This window comes from Periplaneta americana, chromosome 8 (assembly GCF_040183065.1).
Source record: "Periplaneta americana isolate PAMFEO1 chromosome 8, P.americana_PAMFEO1_priV1, whole genome shotgun sequence".
NCBI lineage: Eukaryota > Metazoa > Arthropoda > Insecta > Blattodea > Blattidae > Periplaneta > Periplaneta americana.
The window spans coordinates 112,161,055-112,183,397 of NC_091124.1; the positions used below are offsets into that span (position 1 = coordinate 112,161,055).

General features: G+C 34.2%; 1 protein-coding gene across 7 annotated transcripts in view; it reads right to left on the reverse strand.

Moving 5' to 3' along the window:
- LOC138704946 (protein transport protein Sec16A-like) overlaps positions 1–17,596 on the reverse strand; it is a 572,743-nt gene extending 555,147 nt beyond the window's left edge. For 6 of the 7 annotated variants that reach the window (XR_011333490.1, XR_011333489.1, XM_069833405.1 and 3 more), the window contains exon 1: positions 17,328–17,596. The gene's annotated coding sequence lies outside the window, so the exon portion shown is untranslated. The remainder of the gene's footprint in view (positions 1–17,327) is intronic. The other variant, XM_069833402.1, reaches the window with a different exon arrangement.
- Between the last annotated feature and the right edge of the window lie 4,747 nt (positions 17,597–22,343).

The window sequence follows — 22,343 nt, forward strand, 5'->3', positions numbered from 1 at the left end:
ACTCATGTGCGCAACTGATATCTGTCCATTCAAAACTGTTGCTGGTAAAGGGTTTCGTACTGTGGTACAGAATCTTGCACACATTGGGGCTAAATATAGAAACATAGATATTAATAAAGTACCGGTACTACCAGATCTACACACTGTATCCTGTAATGTACATGATATTGCCAATCAAAACAAGACACTCTTCCTTGTGTTCTTGAGGCAGCAGGCAAATGTTTGCTGGCATGCATTACAGATATGTGGTCCAATGATTACAAGAAAATCAACTACATAACTATCATGGGCCATTACATATCAGAAATTGAAAACTATTTGAATCCATGATTCTTCTGAAAGAGAATAAATCAGGTGATAACCTGAGAAGAGAAATCGAGAAACAGAATAATGTTGATCGGTTTAGCTTCAGAGGACTTGATAAAAATTAAGTTTAGTCAGAACAGGGCAGTAATATCAAGAAATCCCTGAAAAATTACCAATGGCTTCCTTGTGCAGCTCATATATTGAACACTGTTCTTCATAATACCTTGAAAGAAGATTTCCGTAAGAATGCTTACCAAGCATCCTCCATATTGGCCTGTAAGGAAATTACAGTGTACATGAAATGCACCAGGCTTGTAAATAAACTAACCAAATCGCTGCGACAAGAGTGCAGCATCCGCTGGAATTCCCACCTCTTAAATTTGAAATAGTGCATAGTCAAGATAATGATATTATAAATCAATTACTCCAGCACAATGCTGCAAGTAAAATGGAGAAATACTATTGTCGTACAGACCTGAAATAATAATTTTCACTTTCATCTGCTTCAGTGAAATTTTAACATCATTGTTCCATTCTTTTAGGAAATAAAACTGAAAAAACGTGCTGCAGAATTCATTGAAGAAAAATCTGTGCAACAGCCTCTGCATTACATGGCAACGTTTTTGTAGTTTGCATTCGAACATCTAGCAACGGTAAATGAGACAGAGAGGGAGAAAGTTTACACAGACATCTGAATGAAATGTGCTGCTTATCGAGAATCATCTACACAAGAAATTCAGGCAGCTTCACCACCTAAATGTGGAAGAATTTCTAAATGGAGGAAAGGAGGTTCTTCCGTGGACAAGGTATCACTGTATCTTGCAACAGGTGACACAAACTGTGATGACATTTTGAAATAATGGAAAGATCATTCAGAAACATTTCCATTGCTGTTCTCAATCACCAGGGAAGTGTTTTGTGTACCTGTCACAAGTGTCGCCTACGAAAGGGATTTCAGATTAGCAGAAGTTGTCATAATGAACAGACGAACAAACATTTCGTCTAAAAATGTAAATGATTTACTGGTCTTTAACAACTACATGAGACATGGGCAGAGTGAACACTTGTATCTGAACATTTCTCTTTGTAAAGTTAATTCTTTACAATATTGCTTCCCTCACTATTTAAGGAATGACTAAAAACATTTACAAGTTTTCTTTTTTTACGAATACTTCTGCTGTTTACAAATACACCGTTTCAAAGATTTTAAAGGTTTATATTTTTGTTGTAGGTAATTTGTACTAAACTCTTACTGATGTGATTTTTTGCTACTTGCGATGCTTTTTTTCATGTAATGTTTATGAATTACAAATACGTCTGACAAGTTCGAAAGAATTTTTTTTTTTCACATGCTTTCATTATGGTTATTATTATTATTATTATTATTATTATTATTATTATTATTATTATATTATTAATTACTGAAGTAAACACATTGTAAAACATAGATAAATACATGACCTAATAAAGTCCGATATGTACCAGCAGATTTGCTGATGCATAAAAAAGTAGCAAGAAAAGAGAAGTTGGAGCATCCATACATGGTAGTCAACACCGAATATATCTCACTCACTACTATTAGTAACCCGGTTTTATCAAGACTGAGCAAGCTGGCCATGAATTCTAACATCATTCGGTTACATAACGACTCAAGCTCATTGCTGCCAGTGAGTCGAGTGGTCTTAACACGCTAAAGGTCGGTCTCTGGGGGGACCTAATCAAAATATCAAATTGCTAATATAAAGAGTAGTCTATTAGAGGTACCTGTAAAAAAGAACTGGAGCTTGATTTTCCATGGGGACCAAAGTTACAACAGGAGGAAAATAGTGAAAAACAGTTTTATACTGCAGTAAAATGATTAAATATTGCCATGTTTAACAAACCATTGTATAAACAGTTATTATGCTTACTAATTAGATTTACAATTTTTACAAATGGCTTTAAAGCAATCTGCAGGTTCATTGCCACCCTAACATAAGCCCACCATCGGACCCCATCCTGTGCAAGATTAATCCACATATCCCACCTCCCTCAGATCCATTTTAATATTATCCTCCCATCTATGTCTCGGCCTCCCCAAAGGTCTTTTTCCCTCCGGTCACCCAACTAACACTCTACATGCATTTCTGAATTCACTCATACGTGCTACATACCCTGCCCATTCAAACATCTAGATTTAATGTTCCTAATTAAGTCAGGTGAAGAAAACAATGCGTGCAGTTCTCTGTTGTGTAACTTTCTCATTCTCCTTTAACTTCATCCCTCTTAGCCCCAAATATTTTCCTAAGAACCTTATTCTCAAACACCTTTAATCTCTGTTCCTCTCTTAAAGTGAGAGTCCAAGTTTCACAACCATACAGAACAACCGATAATATAACTGTTTTATAAATTCTAACTTTCAGGTTTTTTGACAGCAGACTATATGACAAAAGCTTCTCAACCGAATAATAACACGCATTTCCCATATTTATTCTGCGTTTAATTTCCTCCCGAGTGTCATTTATATTTGCTACTGTTGCTCCAAGATATTTGAATTTTTTAACCTCTTCGAAGGATAAATCTACAATTTATGTTTCCTTTTCTTACAATATTCTGGTCACGAGACATAAACACATACTTTGTCTTTTCGGTATTTACCTCCAAACCTATTTTTACTTGCTTCAAGTAAAATTTCCGTGTTTTCCCTAATCATTTGTGAATTTTCTCCTAACATATTCATGTTATCCGCATAGACAAGAAGCTGATGTAACCCATTCAAGTCCAAACCCCATCTGTTATTCTGAACTTTCCTAATGGCATATTCTAGAGCAAAATTAAAAAGTAAAGGTGATAGTGCATCTCCTTGCTTTAGCCCACAGTGAATTGGAAAAGCATCAGATAGAAATTGGCCTATACGGACTCTGATGTAAGTTTCACTGAGACACATTTTAATTAATCGAACTAGTTTCTTGGGAATACCAAATTCAATAAGAATATTATATAAAACTTCTCTTTTAACCAAGCCATATGCTTTTTTGAAATCTATGAATAACTGATGTACTGTATCCTTATACTCCCATTTTTTCTCCAATATCTGTCGAATACAAAAAATCTGATCAATAGTTGATCTATTACGCTTAAAACCGCACTGATGATCTCCAATAATTTCATCTATGTACAGAGTTAATCTTGTCAAAAGAATATTGGACAAAATTTTGTATGACGCCAATAGTGATATTCCTCGAAAGTTACTACAGTTAGTCTTGTCCTCCTTCTTAAAAATAAGTACAATTATGGACTCCTTCCATTGTTCTGATACAATTTCCTTTTCCCAAATAGCAAGTACAAGCTTATAAATTTCACTAGATAATGTGCTTCCACCCTCTTGTATTAATTCTGCTGGATACCTGGACACTTGTACTTTTTCAGATCTTCTATTGCAATTTCGACTTCTGAAAGTGTGGGTTCGGGTATAAATGGCTCAGTAGTTTGTATTTGAATTTTGTCCCGATCATTTCTATCTGGATCCTGGATCTGGTACATTTAGTAGTTGCTCAAAATAGTTTTTCCATCTGTTCAGGACTGAATGAGCAAGCAAGTCACCACTTTCATCCTTGATCACGTTTATCCTTGCTGATATCCGTTCTTAAATTCCTTTATACCCTTATATAAATCTCGAATGTTTTTATTCTTACTATTTGTTTCTACCTCATTCAGTTTTTCCTTCAAGTAGCCTCTCTTTTTATTCCTAAGTGTACGACTTGCTTCCCATCTTTCATTGAAATAATTATCTCTATTCTCCTCAACTGGATCCTGTAAGAATTTCAATTTTGTCTGTTTCCTTCTTTCTACTATCATGCAACAATATTCATCAAACCACGGTTTCTTTTTCTTATTTTCTTAATAACCTATGTTCTGCTCAGCTGCAATTTTGATACTATCTCTGATATTTTCCCACACGCTATTAACATCTAACTCTTTCTCAACTTCGTCGGAACTTCCTAAAGTGACAAACCTATTCGAAATTTCGACTTAGTTTCCTCGTCCTTTAATTTCAGAATATTGAATCTACTAATATTAACTTGTAACTGTAGTAACTCGCTTGGCTACTGATAGTCTTTCTCTTAATTCTCCAATTACCAAATAATGGTCAGTTACAGTCTGCCCCTCTGAAAGTTCGAATGTCTACTATACTAGTATGTCTCTGTTTATCTATCAAGATGTGATCTATTTGGTTGTGTGTCAATCCATCAGGAGAAGTCCAAGTATATTTATGTGTATCCTTATGGGGAAATGTTGTACTTTTGACAATTAAATGTTTTGATGTCGCAAAGTTGACTAACCTAACTCCACTGTCATTACTAGTTACGTGTAGGCTCTTTTTTCCAATAGTTGGTTTAAAAATATCCTCCCGTCCTACTTTAGCGTTGAAATCCCCCAGTAAAATTTCCATGTGATATCTAGATAACTGATCAAAAGTATGTTCCAATTGAGGACCGTTTTTACAAAACTTGCTAACTGCAAAATTTGCAAAATTGAGATTTTGATGGATTCGTTAACATAAGGCAGGCATTCGTTAACATAAGGCCTCTACATGATGTTCAAGGTGTCTTAGTAAAATTGGGTTATTTCTCTTCATTGTAGTGTGTCAAAGTGTGATCATTTTTTCAAAACTTGCTTTCTGGTATAGCTGAGAGTTACAACAAAACTTGCTTACTATAGTGTTTTGTCTCTCCTGTAAAATTTAGTTTTTTCAGTTAGCAAGTTTTGCAAAAACGGTCCTCAATTGCTTATAGAAGCTATCTTTTGTATTGTTGTCTCTCTTCTGTAGGGATGTGAGCATTTATAACTATGATATCGCACCATCTACTCTTAAATACTAAATATGATAAACTGTCACTTATAAATTCGACCTTTTTTACTGCTGATTTTATTCCTTTATGAACAAAGAATCCTGTTCCTAATTGGTGATTACGGTTTCCTTCCCCATAATACAAGTAATCTCCTATTTGTAATATACCATTCCCATCTAACCTAACCTCTTGTTCTCCCACGAAGTCTATTCTATATCTAACTAGTTCTTTTGCTACTAATGTTACCTCTCCTGTTCTATAAATATTAGCTACATTCCATGTACCAAATCTCGTAACCTTATTTCTTTACTGCGGTCGTGCCAAAGAATCAGTCCCATTCCGAGGTTTATTGTATGAATTCGTAACAAGCTGTTTTTTACAGTGATGGGTTGTTAGCCCTTCACCCAACCCCCAAGCTGGAGGACCACCCCTTATTGGCTGTCCATGACTGCTTATTCAATATATTCACAGCTACCCTCCATATCTGGAGGCCATCTCCTCTATCCGCAACCTGAGGACGCGCCATGCCGTGGTGATAGGGACCCACAATACATTAGATATTTTCGTAAAAAGTTCAATGTCAACAACTTTTTAAAATATGCGATGTGCAATTGAGATATTTCTTCAGTTTGTCAGAAGTAACATGTGAGAGCCTGTTACTATTGTAATTTCCCAAATCAGGTATTTGCAAAGAACTTGTTCAATAGGCACCCAAACTCTGTCATGAGCAGCTGACTTTTTCAACCTGCTGGGTGATAGAACAACACATAAACACCCTGTTTTCTAAACTCTTGTCCTCAATTTCCGCGATCTACCACATTCATCACATATGCATAAAACTGTCACATGGCTGTAAACTCAAGAGATACAATCTTGCAGATAGGATGGTCTTCAGATTCTTCTCATTTTGATGTCAGGTAACATCTGATGTTGTTTTCAGTAACACTACCAAATCTGTGAAATGTTCGAGTCTTTGGGATTCTTTGACATTGATTAAATCTGACCTTAAGCTCTTGTATGTGCTGACAGAAACATATTTTGATGAGAAAATACCTGATGTCAAAGAAAATGAGCAGCAGTCTTTTACAGAAGAGTATGTAGAACTAATTGCAAACTTGAAACAGGAGTGTACTATTGTCCCTAAAGAAGAGAAAGCAAAAATTCTCAGTTTACTTCCAAATTCTTGGTTGAGAAGATAAATTATTTCTCTGTTTTATGTTTCTGATCATTTGATGAAATCGACAAAAGAGCTAGTTAGAGGTCAGGGTACAATACCAGAAATGAGTTTCTTTTAAAAAGGGATAGGAATCACTGATGATACTGCAGAAAAAGTGATTCAATTTTGATGATTAGACCTGCAGTAGATTGTGCCCTGGGACTCAAGATTGCTACAAAGCTGTAATAGATGACACCAAAGTCGCAAAACAAAAGCGCCTGAAATTAACAAATTTAAATGAACTGTTTGTTGCTTTCAAACAGGCTCATCCAGAGTGTAAAATAGGCAAACCTGAGTTCTGTAGAGTTGGACCAAAATTATGTGTTGTGGCTGGTCCATCGGAAACTCATTCAGTGTATGTTCGTCTATACAATCAAAATGTGAAGCTGATGATTCAAGGGAAAGGACTTAATAATTGTTTGTGGTACCGTATCAGAAACTACACTGTATAGCCTACTGAATTTGTGTGATACATGCCCAGGTAAAGAGGAATTGTTTGATTTGCTGCAGCAGTCTGAGGAAGAAGACGATGAGGCCAGACTGCACTGAGTACAATCAGTTAGTGGCTCACTGTTGATAAATCAGAAATGGTCATTTATTGAATCTTTTTATGAATTTTAGAATCAATTACTGAAAAATTAGAGTTTTTAACAGTGCATGACTATGTCTCTGAGGTTCAGGAAAAATTTTTGAAAGAAATGAAGGCAAACCTTACACATTCAGAATGCTTTAGTCCTGGCAAACTTTGCTGAAAACTTTTCTTACATCGTTCAGGACAAAATCCAGGGTTAAGTTCATCATTGGGTAAATGACCAGAATACAGTACACCCATTCATTTACTATTACAAAGAGAAAGAAGTCATCAAAAGCTACAGTGTTTGTGTATTAAGTGATTACTTGGAACATAACACATTAGCTGCCACTGCCTTTCAAACACACATGATCAGTCACAATGTAGGCCTGCTCCTTCTGTAATGAGAAAATATAAGGGATAAGGCCTACTTAAATTCTTGTTAAAAGGGATGAAATCTGTCAGCACATAGGAAAGCTGAAGGACACTTGCCAGAGAATTCCAAACACTCGAAATTTTCACAAATTTCATAGTGCTGCTGAAAAAACCGTTACATCTCACTTGACATCCAAATGAGAAGAATTTGAAGATGCATGCATCTACGATTGACAGTGGTGGATTGTGGAAACTGAGAACATTGGTTTATGTGTTGTTCTATTTACACAGCAGGTTCAAAAAGTCAGCTGCTAACGACAGAATTTGGGTGCCTATTGAACAAGTTCTTTGAAAAATATCTGATTTCAAATTTACAATAGTAGCAGGCCGCTCACATGTAATTTCTAATGCACTGTTTGAAGAAATATCTCAACTGCATACCACATATTTTAAGAAGTTCTTGATATTGAACGTTTTACACAAAATAACTAAGTTAATTAATAACTGTAGTATACGATAGTTTGTTAAACATGACAATTTTTAATCGTACAAATATTACTGCAGTATAAAACTACTTTTCACTAATTTCTCCATGTTTTAATTTTAGTCCCCACGAAAAATCGAACTCCAATCCTTTTTTACAGGTACCTCTCATAGACTACCGGTACTTTTTATATCAAAAATTTGAAATTTTTATTAGGTCCCCCCACCAGAGATATTAGAGCTCAAGTTAAAAGGAAAACTGAAAAGCAAACGTTTTTAAACTGTTCTAACTAAAAGGAAAAGGGTGACAAGTAAAAAAACCCAATTTTTTTGCTAAAGGTTTGATTGTAGCTGTTCTTGGTTAAACTAGCACAGAGGTAGTTCCCTCAGTACTTCACTCAGTATTACCAACAGTGTGCCAGAACACCGTTCTGACACCTTTTCAATGCGAATGTCTATAAGTTCGGTCCCGTACTAGGGTGCCATTCCAGAAAGTAGACATATATTTTCTGGCCACTTTTGTCGTGCCTATAGTTTCTAAACTACATGACATATTCCAATTGAGCAAATGGCAATCGACAGACGAAAGATAAATGTATCCAACATGACCTTGAGTTAGAGCAGGTGACGTCATCTAGCAATACGCGAGAGGAGAGAACTTGATGCACGAATTTCCAGTGTAACTCAAGAATGCAAAGCAATATGAAGTTCACTGTAATGTAAAACGATTCATAACGAGCAAGTTTACAATCTCAACTGAGCAACAATCAGCACTCAGCAAGTTAAATTGAAAAAATTCGCGAATGAAGTTGAATGAAGCAAGAAAATTCACAATTTCGAAGCATATGCAGCATAAATGGGAGCACAAGTATAAGCAAACAATAGAGCACGATGGTTACTATAGTAAAACCGACATATTTACTCTCAATGCATACAAGATGGCTACTCCCAGGAGTCCCAGCACAGCGAAGATAGACTTTTCAGAGTCTCTGAACAGCAATTCTATCAGTGACATATTCATTAATAAAATTTGCAGCTGTCTCTCCTATGCACCCTATCGACATTTTCTTGTTACATTTTCCATCAGGGAACCGAGAAAATTTCAATTTTAGGCCATCAATATATTGTGAGGCTTCTCCCTACTCAACTTGTCTCTCCAATGAGATCATTCCTGCTAGTTAACATCAAGAGGAACCTGCTTCTTATTAGAAATGTTGGGCCTCATTTATTAACACTGTGGCATTTCTCCCTACTTAATTTATTTGTCTCTTCACTGAGATCATTCCTGCTAGTTAACACCATGAGGAACTTGCTTCTTATTAAAATTGTAGGCCTTCTTTGATTAACTTCAATTCTGACAAGTGTGTTAAATCTTGGTTGCTAAAAGGCCATCATGCTGCATAAGATGTCGCAAAGAAAGATCATAACAGGAAAGATAAAAAAATACTGAAGAAATGGATATGCTTTGGAAAATCTCCTAATACTTTGGGTACCAGTATGTAGTTTGGTAAATGGCTTTTTTTTAATTTATTTTTTTTTTTTTTTGCAAACAAATTTTTTACTTTGTTAACCCACACTGAGTCAGTTTATACTAACATGGATTTCATTTATATTCCTTTTATAAAATGCATTAAAATATGAAAATAAGTAAGAGTTAATTACGTTAACATGTTTTTTATTTAACACCATTTAGGCCCTGAATTCCCAGTGCACAATGCAGTAATCATCTACCTGTCTGCACCAATAAATTTTACACAGAATTCCACCACCTCTTCCTCTAGAAAAAAAAGTACTGATTACCAACATAATTTAGGGTGACATTATGAAAGTTTCATGCTAATTAGCTTAGGGCAGTGGTTCCCAAACTTTTTTGATCGCAGATCCCTTTAAACTCGAAAAAAGATTCATGGATCCTCAAATTAAATTAATTTAATCGCTAGATATAAATATAGATATAAATTTAATATGCCTCCACATTTATATTCTGTATGTATTTAACATCAACAATATGTCTACAACTACAGTACATTAATTACCATGCATAGCCATGAGTTCATAAACATGCAGTAGTATTTACTTGCATAATTATAAAAAAAATCACTTTCAAATTGCTAATGTGAAGAATGGTGTTGTTTCCTTGTCTCACAACTCATCCAATATGACACCTCTGTAGCATTTTTATTGTCGATTTTCGTACTTTTCACTAACATATTCTGATACTGTTTTAACACTTGAAGTTTACGTTGAAAAAAATATATGTTCTTGTTTTTACATTCGGGGTGGTTTGTTTCCAAATGTCTACATGGGCAATAAAGAACTGTTACTTAACACTTTGTTACATAGCACACAAAGGGCATCCAGAGCAATTTTATTGCCTGTATACTTAAATCCAAAAGCCAAATATGATTCATCATATTTTTTTTTTTTTTATTATTCACCTGTTTTTAAATTAGTAGCACTGGGGTGTGATGCACGACAAGACGATCGATTGGTTTCTGAATTTGTAGAATTGTCATTTTTATTATCTTTTATTAATTATTCATTGAGATGACACTGTATAATATGAAAATTAAAATTATTCGTTACATTAAATTAATATTATTATGTTCGAAATCAAAGACATGTGGTTATTAACGCACAGTTTTAACACGAACATCTCACATAAGCCTGCTCATACTGAATTAATAAAAGCTGACTTCACAATAAAAGTAGAAAAAGCAGAACGCGTGTAGAACAATGGACGAAATTCGTTTCTTTAAAAAAAAAAAAAATGTGTCAAAATTTCTGCTGACTAAGTAACATTTGAATTAAAATTATTTTACAATTAAGACATTAAGTTTCCCAGCACATTCACAAAAACTTATTCTTACACTGTTGGTCTCGAGAGAAAAAAACTGCAAACATTCACGCACACCAAGCAGATAAGAACTAATTAATAACTCGTCACCCTTGCCAAAGGGATCCGCAGTGCACACTTTGGGAACCATTGGCTTAGGATATTTCTCTACTATTGCGTTACCACATTAAAGTGCAAATATATTTACATCCTTGGCTTCTAGTCGAGTCATACATATCATAAGTATATAAAAAAAAAAAAGTGCAGATGCCAATTTCACACTGAAAATAAGGGTGGAAAGTTACTGTGAAAGTGGAGGCCGGTGGAGAGGAATGGGAATCTGTAACAGGTTAGGTTAGTTTAGGCTTTTGTCATGCCTTGTATATAGAAATCAGTAATAGGTTGGGTTAGGTTTCTGTAGGCTTTTGATAGGCTATGCCTTGCATATACGAATCTGTGATAGGTTAGGTTAGTTTAGGCCTTTCATATGCCTTGTAGCCTATGCAAATCTGTTACAGGGTTAGGTTAATTTCGTTTAGGCTTTTGGTATGCCTTGCACATACAGAAAAGCCCTCAAAATTGTTTAAGAATGTGTTCTTTTTTTGCTGTCTGCCTTCCTTTGATACTGCTATTGTAAAGATTTACCAAAAGTTTACCATACGTTAGGTTACATTAGCTTAGCAGCTGTCAAGGCCCTGTATCCTGATGGTCTACAAGAAGATTCTGGTGATAGCAAATGAGTTTGGGGATTTTCAAATGCTGGGAACGGCTGATGATTTTTTCTTTAGTAACGAAGCCTACTGGTCTGCCATATGCTACTGTAATGGTGGATATGCAAACAAAGTCACATTACAAAAACTGTGTGTTTATTTCATTATTATTCGTTGTTTTACTATTTTCAGTGCTTACCCCATTAATACAAATTATGCGTATTTCACATAACATTGTATCACGTATGTTTTATATTCCTATGTTTCCTTTCTTCACTAGACCACCACATATTCACGTCCATTATGCCACACCTCAAACGTAATATGCTAAATATCCTTTACAAATTACACAATTTTCACTTCCTAAATCACCATAACCCTCTGTGTGCTAGTTCCTCCCTGTTCTCTAACAAAATAACAGCCCTGATATTTCATTCCTTCCCACTGCAAAAGAAAAATGTAAATCTGTATCTTTTTTTAATAGGCCTACCTATGGTAGACCTAATCGACTTTGGCCTTAACTTTCAATTAAACCTATTACCAAGAGATACAGGATGAGAGACAACAGGGCATAAAGTATAGCCTGGAATATGCTGAAAATAATATTGTTTTCCCCACCTTTCTATCATTTTCTCTGAGATGAGCTATCGAATTTACTGCAACTGTCTGTAAAAGCTAAAAAAGTCGAAGGCCATAATACAAAAAAGGCTGCCATTTTTACATGAAGTTAAATAAGAATAATGGTAATTTTAAAGATACGATGGAAGGGAGAGGGGCCAATGTCTGATTTAAGTTTCTTTATTGGTTAGATGGATTAAATAAGGAGATGACATTAAGCCAAGGTATGTAAACTAATAAAGGCCTACTAACTTCTGCATACTTACAGATATGCGTCATTATAATTTAAAAAAAATAAACATTTTTAAAAATGATCAACAGCCATTCCATGCAGACAGGTGTGACATTTGCATAACATTTTTAACTACTTCACTGACCCCCGATTTTTTTGCAGTACTGGTACATGCTACAAGTCTCATACCTGTATCACAGTGTAATACATTAAACCTTGCACCTACTGTGTAATTATTGTCATAAAATTCTAACTATACTTAAGATAACAGCATCGTAAATGTCCGAGGACGGGTGTGACAAAAATATGCACTTGCAGTGAACACCTCTATTGAAAACAAGAAAACTCTGTGAACTTAATACAACAATTAACTTATCTTGAGAAGTTTTGTATTAAAAGTTATTTAATGTTATACATGTTTCCTGTAATAATAGCTCATTTACACCTGGATCATAACATATTAAAAATAATTATGCACAGGATAGCCGTGACACTTTTCAGATGGACGGGTGTGATGACCTATATGTTGTAGGTTATATCAAAATAATTAAAATTTAAAACTAAAAATGATTTATATGACCTTAGGGAGTACTAAATTAAATAGTATTAATTGTAATAAAATATTTTAACAACATTACAACAAACATAAACATAGAAATCAACTGAAGTAGTACTTGGTTCTAAGATTATTCAAGAACATCAATACTTCTAGAAAATACATAATAGTCTTGTTTCCTGTAATCTTTATAGTTGGTTCTGGAAGAATACCTATCAATTCTACATATGAAACATAAGACACATCATTTTAATCGATTCTGAAAATGTTTTCTCCGTCACACAAGCTCAAGCACATAATTTTAATTTCACCATCTTCTTCAGCTGCCAGAATCTCGTTCCAAGATTTCTTCCTTTTCTTGAACATTGTACTTGAAACATCTGGATTTGCTTCTAAAACTTTTTCAATAACTATCTGTTTTTTACTCGGGCTTGTAGGAAGCACCTTCTTCACTCTTTTAACTCCCTTACAAACAAAGTGACTGCATACACTTATAAGAACCAAGCTCAGGAGTTCCATTTTCAGCTTTTGCCTACTGCTCTCTTCTACCTTTCAGCATCCTTACGTCCTTTGGCCTTCATTTTGTTCACGTCTACAGATAAACATTTCTTTGCATTTGCTGCCTCTTCCTATCTCTCTCCCTTTCCTTCAACAAGTAAATTTTTTTGGCTTCATTTTCATTCAGTTTCTTTCTCCAATTTTATTTTGATGTTCTCCACTTTTCTGTATTCATATACTTACGAAGAATAATAATAAGAATAAAAGCATTTGAAATGTCTTATGTTCTGGAGCAAGAACAAAATTCATTCATATTTTTTTTAAAAACTATCCTTATTTGTGAGAATGAGCCTATATGACATGAACACATACAACCATAGAAGTCTCATATAAAATTCAATGTAGGCCCTAATTTAATTTAATTCACTTTTCCATGGGTAATAGTAAATAAAGTTTAATAACCTCAGTCATACTCTTTAGGATGGGTGTGACAGACATTAACCAGAGCTTTATTATGTCTTCATTCTGAATCAAGCAAAAGTAATATTCAGATTGTATTGACCAGTGACTCAACCTTACTTCTGTAAACTTTTATTTCTTTTATAGTTTCTTATTAATAAATAAAATAAACTTCAGAGTAATTTTTGAGACGGGTGTGACACACACAACTGTTACGGTACCATTAAAGTAATTATTTATTTTATTTTATTGGGTTATTTTACGACGCTGTATCAACATCTAGGTTATTTAGCGTCAGAATGATATTAAGGTGATAATGCCGGTGAAATGAGTCCGAGGTCCAACACCGAAAGTTACCCAGCATTTGCTCGTATTGGGTTGAGGGAAAACCCCGGAAAAAACCTCAACCAGATAACTTGCCCCAACCGGGATTCGAACACGGGCCACCTGGTTTTGCAGCCAGATGCGCTGACCGTTACTCCACAGGTGTGGATTAAAGTAATTAAAACCCGTAATCTACCTCACCTGCTTTTAGAATGAATTTCTAAAATGAGAACGAAAACTATTGCTGCAGATAAGATGACACCAGATCAGCTGATTGATGACAAGAAGGAACAATTCAAGGACTCTCAACGCAGATCATTTTTCATACTGAAGTTCAGCATATGGTCAATTCCACGATAGGTTGGACATTGAAGTTAAAATTAAATTTCGTGTTCAGTATATGTTCTTTATATCATTTTCTTCAGGAAAGTTCATATTTTTAGAAATTAGCAGAAAAGTTCGATTTTTTTAATTCATCTTTGTTTTACATACATCCGAAGTGAATATTTTTAGTCAAATTTACTTTGGCAGTTTGTTGCCAAACCATAACTTAAAATTAATAAACAAAGCTGTTCTCTGTTGTAATTCTATTAACAGAAAGAGAAGACTTTAAAATCAGTATCAATTTACTTTTATGAATGTCAGTGAGTGTAAAAATTTGCTATTTTAAAAATAAGTGTTTTTATGTAACACCCGTCACAGAATATTCTTAAAGTTACTCTCTTGCTCTCAGTTTCTGTCCTGAAGGCACCAATTTTTTATAGCTAAGTCGAAATATGATGCCAAAAGTACAGTAATTTAAAATGTTTTTTAAACTAAAAATAACAAGTGTTTTAATGTGACAGGTGTTACAAAATTAGAGCACAGAGAAAACAGGAATTCTGTATTTTGATTTATTGCAGGTAGTTCCCACAACACATTATTAAATAGGTTTCAAATGTTGGTAAATCTGAAGTTTAAGTTATCAACAGTCGTCAATACCTGTTTCCTCCAAAAGCTTACTTGTCTGAAAGATTTCCCACCAAATTTACATTAAGCTGAATGTTTGGTCGAAAGTTCTGATTTACATAAAAATTATAGGCTACAAAGGTAAATGTACTTATGTTCTATTTTAGTTAATCATATTCTGTAACATTATTTCTTGCTTACTTAACAAGGAATGAATTACTGAAGATATTAATCACTAGCATAACCTAAAAGAAATGTAGATTAAGCTGCTGCATTTTTAGGATACACGAAGCTGCATGTTAACCATGCAATTATTTATTTTAACGTTTTGAGATAGCTGGATACCGTATATATTTAATTGCAGAATGGGGAAATCAGCAGCTGAGAGGCAACCTGAATGCCGTACGCGAAGAAAATCAAATAAAGATAAAATTCTGTGGTGTTCGAGTAAAGGGGGATAAGTAATTTTTTGTGCAGATGGAATTTTGTTCCCCAGATGAACACACAAGTTAAATTATACAAGTGAGTGTGCAAAAATGAAAAGAATACTAGCAGTTGATGTGTTCTGTGTAGAAAAGTATTTTCAGTAAGAGTTCCAAGTTTAATTTTCATTTATCACCAAGCTCATTTTAAGACATCTCCCTTTACCCAAACAACACAGATATAAAGACTATTTGCAGGAGAGAGAGAGAGAGAGAGAGAGAGAGAGAGAGAGAGAGAGAGGGAAAAGCTTAAGAGAACAAAGAAGCTATCAAGAAAAGAACTTATTGCTCACAGTAAGAAAAAACTGAAAGTTTGAAACTAAAGGGCAAGAAAAGCTGCATTAATAAACTAGTGTTTTCAGTGATTTACCTGTGTACGAAATTCCAGTCACTAGGAAAAGCTTCCAAATAGTAAAAATTGAGACAGCTCTGAGTATGATGCTGCTTAAGTTGTTGCATTTTGTTTTGTAATTACAGTTTTAGTAAAATTTATTTAATTCCATTGTGAGAAATATAAATTTATATTTAGCATTTGTTGAAGTGAGCATATATACTAAAAAGTAAATTTATGTTAGGAACAACAGTTTAATATCAAAAGCGAATCTGTTTTTCTAGCCACACTATTTTGATTTTATGGCTGTATTTTTTATTGTTTCTATTAAATATTTGTATTAATTTACTGTAGAGCGTCAGAAGTACAATTTTGAACCTGTCAACATCATATTTGTAATTTACTAAGTGAAAGTTAACTTAAAAAAAATTTCACACTTTTAAAATATATGTCTACCGTTGATATTAGGCTACCAGTACTCTTAAGTCTATGTAGTGAACTACAGAAAATGTGTGTTCTATGATTTGAACCAAAAAAAACCAAATGTGAAATTTCTTCAGACAAGTAACACCCGTCACATAAGATTAATTAAATTGTAAGTGCAAGGCTTAATATTTTAATTACATCCATTACATCACTCGATTCCTTGAACTTTCTTTTCATTGAAAATAGGTAACACAATTAATTCAAACTGTGAACTTCACAGAGTTATCAGTTAAACTGTATCATTAATTTATGCACGTCTTTTTCATGTTACACCCGTCACATTGTTTATTTCACTTATATCACCTGACAAATAATGGTTAGAAAAAAAAAGAATTAGTTGTGTCTGACAAGCAAGAAGTGGAGATTCATTGGAGTGCAAAAGAACTAGTAAAAATATTTTATTAATTATTGTATTCCAGTTAAATTTCGAAGAATCTCTTTCTGAAAGTAACACCCGTCACAATGGAATTAACCATATGCACACTTCACATTTGTTCATACAATAGACACAAATACAGTGAACTAAGTTGTTGAACTTATTTCTACTGTAGGTTAAATATAAATAATAAGGGTTTATTATTATTAGTCTCCAGAAAGAAATACCAAACTTTAAAAAATAATGTCCAGGTTCAGTTTAGCATGGAATGGCTGTCAACCCACACTGTTGGCCCACTCCATCGTACTTATAGGCCTAAATGAGAACGGTGAAACAACACAACAGAACATATTTCTTTACATCGTTAGCCTATTTGCTTTTGAGTCTGTCCTGTACATAATTATTCATTGCACTGGCAGAATATATAAATATGTTATTTAGTCAATTGTTCCAAGACACGTTTGAACATCGTAAGGCATCACTCATAAAGCAACTAAACCAGGAGATAATGGGGTAGGGTGGACAGTTTCTTTCCTCGTCTATTGCATACGGTGCCTTCTTGGTAACACTCGTAAGGTTCATACCTGTCTTCGGGACAGTTGACTAGACAACAACAATCTTTAAGAAAATTTTTAAAATATGGGTTATTCATGCTAACGTAGCAATTTAATGCAGGAAGTAAACTCACAGATGGTTGGTTCCTTCAGGTAAGTTTCATTACAAACATTAACTATACTGTACACCATTAATGATCAGTTAGATATTATCTTCCTAATTTATCCTGACTCCGAAGAATGGTAACTTGAAATAACTATTTTAACATCAAAACTATACCACACACGATATTCACACATCAAAAGTACAGTATTCACGTCACCTAAATTGCCTTGATTATTGAGCACGTAGATATACAACTTTCACTGGTACAGTAGCGTTTTTGTCAACGAGTTAGAAAGAGAAGAATATTGAGTGGCCATGTTGTCCTGTACAGCGCTCTTTCCGATGCCACCGCGAAACACGGCAGATATGAACCAAGAGGCCTATCCTCTTGATATGAACTATGCGCCCACCGTTGTAAACATTCGTCAGCTTACAATGTTGTGTATACGGAGGCAATAACTACGAATGTATGTGATGCATATAACCGCAATGTCAAAGGAAAAAGGCAACTGATGTATCATATTTCATGCGAATTTTATGAAGTTAAGTCCATAGTTTTGTTAATTAGCAGAATTTTTTTCATGCATAAATGTGTAACAACGCCCGGCATCACATGCGGTGTGTACAGTATTTTTCTTTTCTTGCAGATTCCCTTTGAAAAAAAAGGAACTGTTGAAACAGTGGATAATAAATATGAAACGAGGCAAATGGTGTCTCTCCGAGCTGTTAATTTCTAGAAGTTCTTTCAGTACTCCATCAAAACACTTGTTTATAATTTATGATGCAGTTTCACACAACCTATTGTTCAAGTCCCTAAATTATTTACTGTAGTTTTGGAGAACTACATTTTCTTGAAAAAAAAAAATGAAATTAACATTGTCTTCATTACATCATAAGCTTTACGTTTCGTAGGTGAGGATATGGAGTTCATGTTGTACTGTAAATGTGCAGCAAACAAGCAATTTTTTGTACCATAGAAAATAAATACTACCTTGTCAACAACTGCCTCCTACTCCTTGTCATGTACATATATTTGTCTTCTGAATGTGGAGAGCATAGGAAGCTGTGTTTCGTGGGATGTCATTCAACCCTTGTCGTGTTTTTTACCCACAGATTTAACAAATCTTTTTTTCCTAAAGGAAAAGTATAGGTTTCTCTGCTGTATATACCTAATGCGTAAATAATTGCAGTGTATTATTTTTCCATTTTGAATCTTGCGTACACTATTTTTAGCACTTGAATATAAGTAATTGATTAACTAGCGGACTTACTCGTGTTAATTATGTAAGTTTGTGCGGCTTACAGATGTTTCGGTGCTTCATCACCATCCTCAGACTAATAGATCTCGGCGTCATCTCCAACTTCTCTGCCTGTTATCTGGGTGCGTTTGATTGTTGAAAGGTGGAGTCAAATAGTGTGTGTGTGTGCTGAAATTGACCTGTGTGTTGAGAATTTGATCAGGGTGTGATTTAGTGTGTTTGTATATTTCGTATTGTTCCAGTGCGAGCCCATACAGCCGAGGCTGCGCAGGAGTTTAGAGTAGGGACAAATTGAAGCTTGCGTCCGCCGCCATGCTTTGGGAGACACACCAGCTAGCAGACGGCTGTACTATACAATGCTGAATGTTTAATATATATGATTGGTGTCTCTTATAAATCAATCTGAATGGATAAATGAAAAAAAAAATCTTATTAACATTTAAAGCGACCACGTTAAATACATAATCAAGCTTAGTTACTGTTAGTTTGACATGAAACGAAAGAAAACTGTAACAATTTGATACCGTAACTAAAGATGTTGTATAGTTATTTGACAACATATAGAGCAAACAGAAATACAAATGCATATTGTAGTAATAGTTCAGATGAAAAGAAAATTATTAGTATTAACTATTATTAACAAAACACCGCCTGTGTAAGACGTTACATTAGGCCTACATTGTAAACACGTTTCCTTTGATGTGGACGAGAAATGAACAATATTCGCTTCCGTATCACATAATACAGGCCTACACCTGTAAAATGAAAACACGTACCTAATGTTTTAGTTATAAATATAAGTAGGCCTACCGTGCAATAGCTTATTATCACAGCTGTAGAATGAAATAAACGTCACAAGTATGAATTAGTCAATTAGTCATATAATAGAACTCAGGCATAGTGTACAGAATATCTTTCCTATTAATTTATTATTATTATTATTATTATTATTATTATTATTATTATTATTATTATTATTATTATTATTATTATTATTATTGACTCCGTTAAATATTGTCTTACAACATTTTTATGTAAAGTCCTGTTGTACTGATAACCTTAAGCTGTGTGCTAAAATCTTCCCTTTATGTAGTACTTTCTTTTATTTGGTTATTTAATGACGCTGTATCAACTACTAGACTATTTAGCATCGATGGTATTGATGATAGCGAGATGGTATTTGCAGAGACGAGGCCAAGGATCCGCCATAGATTACCTGACATTCACCTTACGGTTGGGGATATAAGAAAAACCCCAACCAGGAAATCACCAGGAATCGAACCCGCGACCGAGTGCGACTCTGAACCGACAGCCCTTAGTCCACTGATCTACGTCAGTAGAGGTGCTATTCATAGACATTTCGCTAGCCAGGGCTACGAGCGTGCTAAACAGGATTCATATCATATCGATGACACTGGTTTATGAATACGAAAAACGTTACTTCGCTGACCATCCACCGAAAGCTCGCGCTAAGAATGTCTATGAATACGGCCCTAGATCTTTATGTACTTTTATGGTCAGTTTAACAAGTTTAAAATATGATTCTCGGGAGGAATCTGGGATCCATTTTCTAAAATATGTTCCTATAAGGGTAGAGAGATTGTACAACTGTTCTACTTCTAGAGCACATTGTTTTCACACGATGTAAGAGTGGGTGGTAATATGCCATTGAACTGTCAACAACTGTATAATCGCTCTTTCACATAAGCGGCATATTTCTATAATCTCAGATGATGGTATGACAAGACTCCCATTATTCTTTCGTTAAAAAAAAAATAAAAAAGATTCTGTTTACTGCTGTTAGGCTACGTACCATAAATTGACTCTTTAGATTTATTAAACCATATTTTTATTAACGATTTAACAACTAAGCCAGCAATGAATACAATCACATTTTGACAATATTGTATCACTGAGAATAATGTAGGAATGAGGGAATTGCAATCAATGTCTGCAGTAGAAGAGTCATATCGCATCTGATTTTCAAAACACTGAGGATTATTATTACAGTGTGTTAGGTGTTTGGAAAATACCATTGGGTATATAGACATTTTTAGCGGACATCCCTCTCTTCGTAATATAATTTAAATAAATTATTTACGTATTTTCTAACGTATATAAAAAAACATAATTAAAAATATTCCATGTATTCGATCATAGGAAATAGAAATAAACTAATAAGTCTATTTATGAGCAATATAAGGCGTTTATATTTAAAACAATGCTTAGTTACGGTACAATATTTAGATTTACTTCTGGTATTTTATATTATACGTTAGAAAATACGTAAAAAAGTTTAGTTATATTACAGTGAAGGAGGAAATCCACTAAGAAAATGCCTATATGCTCAATAGTATTTTCTAAGCTCCGAATGCTTTATAGAAAGAATCGTTCGTGCTCCCAAAACATGGCGTCGCGCGAACCAGCGCGAGAGGTTTCAAATTTGTACACGACACCAGCGCCAATTGTGTGTCTAGATTTTTAACTAGAACGTCTTTGTTCCAGTGTGTTGAGTTTTTGGTTCTTGGGTTGTATGTGTAGGATTTCCATGTCCGCATTTATGTTATTGTATGTATGGTTAGAATTGGTTATGTGCTCGGCGTATGTAGATGTATTGTGTCCTCTGGTTATTGCTTTAATGTGTTCTTTGTAGCGTGTTTGGAATGATCTGCCTGTCTGTCCAATGTAGAATTTGTCGCAATTATTACTATTATTAAGTAAGTAAGTATGAATATATTTCGTAACTACATAACCCATTATTGCACGAGGGTGCTCAATTATACACAATAATAATAATGTGGTGCCCAACGAGTTAGATACTATAGAGAGGCAGAACACCTCTGATAAGCGCTCCCTGCGGAGGCCAACAGTACTATGGATCGTTCCCTACAAAACATGGCGGTCTATAGTACCTCCAGCCTCCGCAAGGAGTGCTTATCAAAGGTATACCACAGTCTACTATATACAGTCGCGAAGCTCAATATGTAGTAAAAATGCAAACATGGGTAGTTGCCCACCACTAGGATCGCTACTATCGCCTCATCATCGCAGATCTCTCTCCTAGCAGCCGACAAAATATGTTACACTTTCGTTGTCGTGTTCTTTTGGAAAAATTAACAGCTTTCTTCCATTCATGAAATATTAAATGCATAAAGTTAATTTATTATTTTAATAAAGTATATTAAATTCCACCATAAACTCGAAGATACCTGCAAGAAATAAGTTAATATAATTTTTGTTTCTGCAAAACGAACTGAAATTTACTATAATAGCTTCACTCATTCAAGATTTTAGCGATAATTAACTATGAAACCAATAAATATTAATTTGCATTTCTCTTTACAACAATAATAATGGAAATATGAATTAATGGAGTAACTTACGTGTACCGGTACTTGTAGTATATGCTTACGTAGTTAACAAAGTGGGATGAGGCTAAGCAATAATAATCACACCAGAATTGGAAATAAAACGTGATCAATAAATTTTATTGTGTTTATCTTTGAAAAATATTGGAGTGCAAGAGGTCAAATGACTTTTATTGTAACAGACTTTTTCTACGTCTCTAGTAAATCAACAAATAAAAATAACAACAAAATTAACAGCTATAATTAAAAACATATCCTTTGAAGAAAAAAGTAGGCCTAAGCAATAATAATCCCACCAGAATTGAAAATAAAACGTGATCAATAAATTTCATTAAAACAAACTTAATTTTTCTACGTCTTTAGTAAAATAACACATAAAAATAATAACAAAATTAATAGCTACAATTAAAAATATAT